Genomic DNA, 9,426 nt, shown 5'->3' on the forward strand with positions numbered 1-9,426 from the left:
AAAAGAGTCAAATGACAGTGTATAAAACTTATTTATGCCAAAGAGAAGTTGGAAAAACTGAAATTAATGTCTATTTTAAATTAGAAAATTTTTAAAAAATTTGAAAGTTACCTAATTTTAAAATTACTTTTGGAATGCAAATACATATAATTCATAATCCATATAAATTAATGATTTATTTCAATATTTTAAAAATGGAGCCTTCTATACCAATGGAAAAGAAAAAAACAGGTGTTTTAAGTATATCTTTTCATAATTGTCTCCAACATGATTGATAATTGATTAGCTATAAATTTTCAATGACTAAAATTAAGATTTATCTGTCTGTATGAATGTTCCATTTCCTTTTCATAGCCTGTTGGAACATTAGTGTTCAAATGTTAACATAGTATTTTATACTTTTTATACTCTTAATCATAATGTCAACCAAAGTTTTGTAAACTGAATATCTGTGATTTGAACTGTGGGGACTTTTATATAGTAGAAGGATCTTTAGGAGTAAGTGGTTGATTGTTTTTGGCTGTCCCAGTAACCAACTAAAACCATTATACTTTTGACCACCATTCTCAGTTTTCCTAAGGTGTTCTACCAAAGCAAAAACAAAATCGGAATAAATTTACAATAGAATTACTTCTGAAATAAAATGAGTTGAAAATGTACAGAAAAACAATAGTACAGTAGCCCTCCTTATCCCAGTTTCACTTTCCACAGTTTTCAATTACCAGTCGTCAACTGCAGTTTGAAATTATTCAATGGAAAATTCCAAGAATAAACAGTTTCTAAGTTGTGAATTGCACACAGTTCTGAATAGCACGATGAGATTTTTATCCCATCCCAGGTGGAACTGAATGTGAATCATCCCTTTGTCCCACAAATGCATGCTGTCTGCGCTTCCTGTGGGTGAATCACTAAGGAGCTAGCTGGGTTATCAGATCAACTGTTGGTATCACAGTGCTTGTGTTCAAGTCACCCTTATTGTATTTCATAAGTGCAAGAGCAGTGATGTGCAGCAATTTGGATATGTCAAAGAGAAGTTGTAAAGTGCTTCCTTAAAGTGAAAAGGTCAAAATTCTCAGTAGGGAAAGAAAAAAATATATATACTCTGAGGTTGCTAAGATCTATAGTACATTAGAAAATGTTAAGAGAGGCCGGGCATGGTGGCTCACACCCACTTACTCCCAGCACTTTGGGAGGCCAAGGAGGGTGGATCATGAGGTCAGGAGATCGAGACCATCGTGGCTAACATGGTGAAACCGCATCTCTACTAAAAGTACAAAAAATTAGCCATGCGTGTTGGCACCCACCTATAGTCCCAGGTACTCAAGAGACTGAGGCAGGAGATTCACCTGAACCCAGGAAGTGAAGGTTGCAGTGAGCCAAGATCGCACCAGTGCACTCCAGCCTGGGTGACAGAGCAAGATTCCATTTCAAAAAAGAAAGAAAAAAAAAAAAAAGAAAAAGAAATGTTAAGAGAGAGGGACCATATTCACATAACTTTTATTGGAATATATTGTTATAATTGGTAAATTTTATATTAAATAATGTTGTTAATCTCTTTCTGTGGCTAATCTATAAACTTTATCATAGGTACATATAAGAAAAATCATAGTACAGGTATATATTAGCTTTCAGTACTATCCATGGTTTCAGGCATCCACAGAGGGTCTTGTAACATATTCTCCATGGATAAGTGGAGACTACTACTGTCCTGAAATCTTAGAACATATAATCTATTAATAAAACAAAAACAAAACCTGGTTACTGGTGACATAGGGTATATTTTTGGAAAGCAGATATTTACTATATGATAAAAAGTATGGAAGTTCTTCATATAAAGATACTATATTTCCCTCTTCACATATAGGAGCAGGTTTAGAAACTATAATACATCACATTATATATCATACTTTCTATGTATTTGGAGGGTAAGGAAGGAAGTATCTAAATAGTTGCATCACTTTGGATATATTTGCAATACTTGTCATTTAAAATGCTTAAATTCTTTAATGTTTATAAAACTACAATATGAAACTTTCAGCCAAATCTAATATTGTTAATATAAAGACAGAAAAAATATATACACAGACAGACTGCACAGTCCTTGTAAACTATAAATCTAAATTTGTGTCTTAATGATGGCCCTGAGTGTAACATACTTTTTATGGTTGAAAAATAATGTATTCCTAACATATCCTTGCTACATAAATGATTAATCTAGGAAGAAATAAAGGAATAGAGAGGATTTTTACTAATACAGTTTCTCTTGACCTACCTGTGACAAAGACTTTCCTTTGAGTAAACTTTTAGTCAGGTATTTGAGTCCTTCTTGACTAGTCCTGACCTCAGACTTTTCTCTGTCCTTGTAGAACCCAGTTTGAACAAGAATCTTGCTAAGTCAGTGAAGGAGTTGAAAAGATTCCACCACAAAATATGCTACTCTGGCATATTGACTATTTTCAATAAAAACAAAGCCCCCCCCCAAAAAAACAAAACCAAAAAAACCCACAAACAAACAAAAAACAAGCAAACAAAAAAACCCAAGGCAGGTTCAAGATCACTCTTATTTTAACTCTGTTTTTTTTTTAAAAACAAGAGATGAGGCCGGGCGCGGTGGCTCAAGCCTGTAATCCCAGCACTTTGGGAGGCCGAGACGGGCGGATCACGAGGTCAGGAGATCGAGACCATCCTGGCTAACACGATGAAACCCCGTCTCTACTAAAAAATACAAAAAACTAGCTGGGCGCGGTGGCGGGCGCCTGTAGTCCCAGCTACTCAGGAGGCTGAGGCAGGAGAATGGCGTAAACCCGGGAGGCGGAGCTTGTAGTGAGCTGAGATCTGGCCACTGCACTCCAGCCTGGGCGACAGAGCGAGACTCCGTCTCAAAAAAAAAAAAAAAAAAAACAAGAGATGAAATTACCATGTGTAATACATATTCTCTATACCAAAAGTAGTAGCGTTCTTGCCATTAATGATTGGAAGGTAAAGCTGAGGAAAATCTGCAGAAATAAATCTTGTTAAACTAACCTTTTTCTTCCTAGTCACTTCTCTAACCAATAAATTACTGTAACCCAAGCCCCTTGGACTCACCACATTTCACAACCACTCATGTTTAATTCAATAAATAACGAGTTGGACTCTTAACCGCCTCTTTGGGTCTTCATTTCCTCATAAAGGCTTTTATGCTGAGTAAGATATATACAGTTGACCCTTGAATAATGCGGATATTAGGGGCATTGACACTCCACACAGTTCAGAATACATGCATAACTTTTGATTCCCCCAAAATTAACTACTAATAGCCTACTGCTGACTGGAAACCTTACTGATAACATAAATAGGCAATTAACACATACACACATACTTCATACATTGTATGCATTATATACTGTGTATATAATCAAGTGGCCAGTGGTAAAGAAAGTTGGTCAAACTAACGAACGACATTTTAGATTAAAAATGACTTTTATGTAACCCAATTATTCTTACCCTATGCTCACAAAGTTGAGTTTAAGGTAGTTCGATGCAGACGGTCACTCCATTCCAAAGCCTGGGTCCAAATACCCTATTTCCAGGAGGAGTCAGCTTTCTTCAGAAGGTGGCAAGAGTATTGCAAAGTACTGAGGAAAACTTTTTTTGCAGTGTCTTTTTTCATCATTCCATATTTTGCTCTTTATAATTGCAACTTCTCTCCTTATACATGTCTCTTTTGAGACTTCTCACTTCTCTAAGGTGCTATTTTCCCTCCTCATCTATTTTTTTATATGTAGCGTATCCCTCCTTATTGTGCTGAAGAGGCTTCTGACTTGCTGTTCTTGCCAGGAAACATTTCTGCAGTGCGTATGGGAGTGGAACGACTTACAGAGTGTCAGGGCAAGTCCTTACATTTGTTTCATGCTTAGGACACAATACAGAAGATAATTTTCTAAGTTAAAGATTGTATGATTTTGTCTTGACTTCAGAAACTGGTCATACTTTTTACTTTAGTTTCTAAGAACCTCAGAGCTGAGCTTGAAACAACTTGAATAATTCCAATGAGACATTTGTTATTTAACCTTTTTAAAAAATACTTCTCTAATTTAAATCATTTTATTATTGTTCTAAATTTGCCAGGTTCATTTTAGAGTTTTATAAACTGTTTTAAAACTAGTTTATGGCCAGGAGCGGTGGCTCACGCCTGTAATCCCAGCACTTTGGGAGGCCGAGGTGGGAGGATCACGAGATCAGATCAAGACCATCCTGGCTAACACGGTGAAACCCTGTCTCTACTAAAAATTACAAACAATTAGCAGGGCGTGGTGGCAGGCGCCTGTGGTCCCAGCAACTCAGGAGGCTGAGGCAGGAGAATGGTGTGAACACCAGAGGCAGAGCCTGCAGTGAGCCGAGATGCGCCACTGCACTCCAGCCTGGGCAAGATCCAGACTCCGTCTCAATAAATAAATAAATAAATAAATAAATAAATAAATAAATAAACAAACAAACTAGTTTACATTAAGTTGGAATAAAGTTAACCAAATTAATACAAACATGTTTTATTGCACTTCTCTTTATTCACAGATATGGCCTTTTTTTCTTTTATTTACTAATGAAATGTTTGTGACAACCCAGGTGAAACAAGTCTATTGGTACCATTTAATAAACAGCCTGTGCTCACTTTGTGTCTTGGTTTCACATTTTGGTAATCCTCACAATTTTTTAAATATTTCATTATTATTATATTTGTTATGGTGATCTTTGATCAGTGATCATTAATGTTATGGGAGGCGGAGTTTGCAGTGAGCAGAGATCACTCCATTGCACTCCAACCTGGGCAACAGAGTGAGACTCCATCTCAAAAAAAAAAAAAAAAGTTTTTATATGTAGGGTACAAAATAATATCTGACCTTAAGGTGTGTGCAAAGTTTTCTGCATTAATGAAGACTTAAATATTAACACGAGTGATTGTTTTTGTTACAATCACCAGGTTCGATACTTTCCCCAGAAGAAAGCATATACAAAATTTTCACATAATTTAAAAACATCCACAGATATGTAGCTATGGATTCAGTTTATGAATCAATAATTCAGCTCTTCAGAAGTAAAAGATGACATGAGAAAATATCTGATATTGAGGTGGCAAGGAATAATAATGTTGAATTGTACCTTGTTAAAAACTGCAGACAGTTGTGGCTGTCTAAGTAAGACATTGTGTATTACTGAGATGCATCCATGTGCCCAGTGAGAAGACTTGTAAGAATCCGTTTGGGAATAATGAGAACATGAGCATTCCCTTCCCTACATCCACTACTCCCCTCCTGCCATTTGAATGTTGTGAATTTACCAAACATGGTGATTTAGGTCACTTTTATTATTTCAGAAATTCCAGATACTTTACTACTCATATTAAATAGGCCTCGAAGGGACGTTTGCCATTAATTAATGTCTAATACAAAGAAAAGACAAATGTATGTGATCTGTAGTAAATAGTAATAATACAATCTGAATAATACATTTAAAATTTTACTCCACTTTCCAAGTAATAAAGCATTGATTCTAAATATATTATCTATTTGTCAAAACAAATAGAAATTATTTAGTGTTTCATTTAGAAAAGAAATTAATTAATGATGTCTCTAAGTTAATTTTTTACTTCTTTCCCCCATATCATTTTTGTATTATATAAGAGAGCTTATTTTTCTACTGTATCTTGGAATTAATTAGCAAAACATAAAGTATGATATTTAACCCATGGCTACCACATTTTATTCAGTGTATTTAGTAGGTTCTCATATATCTGGAAAAGAAAACTTAAGATATAAACATAACCAAACTAGAATAACATCTTTTTTTCTTCTATTTACTTTACTTCTTGAATCCAATGATATAATATGGCTTCCTCTACCTCTGAGAATACACTTAAAACTACAGAAGCAAATTAACATTCTCCCGATTCACAGGTAGTGCAATATTGAAGATTTCATCTCGTTGAACACATGTTGGATCAAATTTACAATACTAAAGCGCTCTTCTAAATACTGCAGTGTGTAGATGGAAGACAAGCTAGTCAGGTGGCAGAGTGAACATCATGCTGGTAGGCCTTTTCAAGCTGTCACTTGCAAGATGTTTGACTGCTGAGAATGTTAGCCATAATTAATCGCAGAGATAGGAGGCTGCAAATGGGCGAGGTAATATCCAACCCCTGGAATGAACACTAGTCATGGTAAAAGATAATAGATGTGGCCACATTGCTTTGAGAAAATTTAGAGAACATTTTGGGTCACACGGATACATTTCTGCCTTATTTGTGAAATGTATTCAATGAAGTTACATCACACATATAGACTTCCAGATCCTGTGTCTAACGTACTTTCCTTGGCTTTCTGGGAGAACACATATTCTAATGAAGCTCATTTTAAGGCAAATACTTTTTGAAAATCTGAAACTGATAGATATATGTATGCAGGATTCCTTCTTATATGTTTTTTATAAACAGTGAGGTTGTATTTCTCCTTCAGTGTTTAATGTGTTTCATCACATAATGTCCTAGAAGTTTTATCAAATTTTTCTGTCCACTTTTTGAAGGTGTGTGAGAGCAAAAAAAATGCAGTCTGCTGCTTCACTAATAAAACTAGGACAAAGGCCATTCCGACTGAAATATGTGAAACACTCACTTTTATTCATTTCAAGCATTTAAAACTCTAAATTTGGACTTGAATAAAGACATTTCATAGAAAAACAATTATTTTTTATTTATTTTTTAATCTTTATAACTTTTAATAGTTTACAGCCACAGTGGCAGCTTTTATATGTGTACATGCATTTAAATACAGTTTCATACCATAAATAGCCATGTGGAAAAATATCTGCCTCTAGGCAAAAAAAAAAAAAAAAAATCATTGCCACTACATAAATACCTTTAAGTAATACTGAAAATAGACGTGAGGTAATTTTTTTATCTAAAGTGACCGTAGCCTATATTAAGACATATTCACTGTAACAATTCAAGTTTTAAAATCCTTGTTTTATAACTCGAAAATGTGTCTTTTTTGAAAAACATCTTTACATTTATCACTATTGTACATTTATTTGGTAGGAAACAGGGGTGTTTAATGTCTTGCAACAGGGATGTTTGATGTCTTGCAATGATAAAATGATCATATTCAATAGAAAATTATCTCACATTCTGCATAACTTCTGAACATTCTATAAGACAATTACAGAAGTGAAAAACCAATTTGTAGATAACTGAATGAGTACGACCATTTAATATATGTGAATAAAGGCATTTCAGAACATTTTAATGTACACTACACTTTCCGATAGTAAGATTTTAGGTTGAAATAAGATTATACTTTAAAAAGTTGACCATTTTGAAAAAATCATATCACTGTTGGCAATGCCATTTTCATACTTGAGATGCTAGTCCAACATATTGCTTATCCATTTGCTTCTGTTTGATTTTATTGTTATTACATTCATGATAATGCTAAAATACACACACACACAATTACTTGGGGGTTTTTTGTTTTGTTTTGTTTTTAATAAAAAGCCCAAAGAAAAATGCTGACAATGTTCAGTTGAAATTTTGAAACTGGGTTTTATAATTCTGCCCACACAGCAAAAGCTGAAATGATCTATGAAGATGTAGTTTTTGAACTAATGAAGCAAGTAGTAAAACTGACAAAACCAAGTGAAAATTATACAAGGAAACACAATAATAAGTTAACAAATGAATTATATATAATACAGTTTTTCTTCATGTTGACAAGACATCATTTAATCCTTTTTAATATTTTCCCTTCTCTTATAAATAAATAAGCTTATTTGTTAATACTTTGTCTAACTCTAACTTTTATTCTGTTACCAATGTCAATAATACTTTATTTTTCATTATTTCTCTTATAAAGTGACTTCTGAACTTGCTAGTTTGTTTAAACTATCACAAGGTCAGAAAACCAAACACTGCATGTTCTCACTCACAGGTGGGAATTAAACAATGAGAACACTTGGACACAGGGCGGGGAACATCACACACAGGGGCCTGTCATGGGGTGGGGGGCGTGAGGAGGGATAGCATTAGGAGAAATACCTAATGTAAATGAGGAGTTAATGGGTGCAGCAAACTAACAGGGCACATGTATACATATGTAACAAACCTGCACGTTGTGCACATGTAGCCTAGAACTTAAAGTATACTAAAAATAAATATGTAAATAAAATAAAAAAATAAATACAAACATATTAATCATAAGTAAATGAAATATCTGATGATCTTATGATGTCTGGTAGTAATGTCATCTAAATATTTAAATATTCATCGATATATTCCTTTGCTAAATTTTCTTTTATTTCTCTTTTATATTAAACTTTTTTTAGAGAGCACAACTCCAAATCATCTTTTATTAATGTAGAAAGGTCATATTTAGCAAAAGACACAAGGCAGGGAAGTGTCAGGCCTGAGGCCTGAGCCCGTGCTGAGGGAGAAGGAGGCTGGGGACACGTGGGAGAAGTGCTGGGAAGGGCTGAGTGGTGGGGCCCACAGAAAGTTCCAGTGGGCAACACTGTGGGCAGGTCATGGGTGGGACTCACGGGGACCTCGCTGCTAACTCTTGTTGCTTTGGCGGAGTGGGATGGGGGGAAGGGAGGATCGTTAGTGCTGCCACCTGGAGTGAGAGCCACCCCTTGGTTCCTGAGGGCACCATCAAGGGACACAGGACCCAGGAAGCCCAGGATGGTTAGTGCAACTAGGGATGAGGGCCAGGGAGAAGCAGGTGCTCTGGAGTGGCCGGGAAAAGTCCAGACACAGAGGCTTAGGAGCTTCCTGTTAAGTGTGTGGGTTCCTCTGTGTCTCCGCCAGGCACTCTGACTAGGGATGGATGATCCCTCTCTTCAGGCGCTCCGTGGTGCTCTTGCTGCCAGCGAAGGTGGTCCGGATCCCTTTGCCCATCTCCCCTGTGACCGACAGCAGTTCCGTGTGGGTGCTCTGGCAGCCCTGGGTGCCAGGTGGTTTCATGGCCTGCACGCAGCCCATGGAAGGCGGTCCAAAGTCGTTAAACAGCGGTCTGAAAGGGACAGCGGCTCCTGGCACTGAACCCGACGGCGACAGGACGCTTCCTGTAGGGACCGGGGTGCCCGGCCCAGGGGTGCTGGAGCCGGGGGTGCTGCTGGGGGCAGGCATGATGGATCTGTAGAACATCCTCAACTTCTGGGCACTGCAGAGCCAGCAGGCCGCTACTCGGGGGTTGGCTGCCTGGCCGCTCAGCCGAGATCTGATTTGCAAGCTGGCTGCACACCCCGTACTAAATCTATGTTAAATTTTTTAACTGCCGTTTTTATTAATCTAAATACAGTTCAGATATTCTCGATGAAAATTTCACATTTGAGTTGAGACGTACTAAAATGTAAAATACACAATGGATTTCAAAGATTTCATAAGAAAAAAGAATGCAA

General features: G+C 36.5%; 1 pseudogene; it reads right to left on the reverse strand.

Annotated features, from left to right (window-relative positions):
• Nucleotides 1–8,842: 8,842 nt before the first annotated feature.
• LOC135965326 (cyclin-dependent kinase 2-associated protein 2 pseudogene) lies at nt 8,843–9,172 on the reverse strand (annotated as a pseudogene).
• Nucleotides 9,173–9,426: the final 254 nt, after the last annotated feature.

Source organism: Macaca fascicularis, chromosome 10 (genome assembly GCF_037993035.2).
Source record: "Macaca fascicularis isolate 582-1 chromosome 10, T2T-MFA8v1.1".
Taxonomy (NCBI): Eukaryota; Metazoa; Chordata; class Mammalia; order Primates; family Cercopithecidae; genus Macaca; species Macaca fascicularis.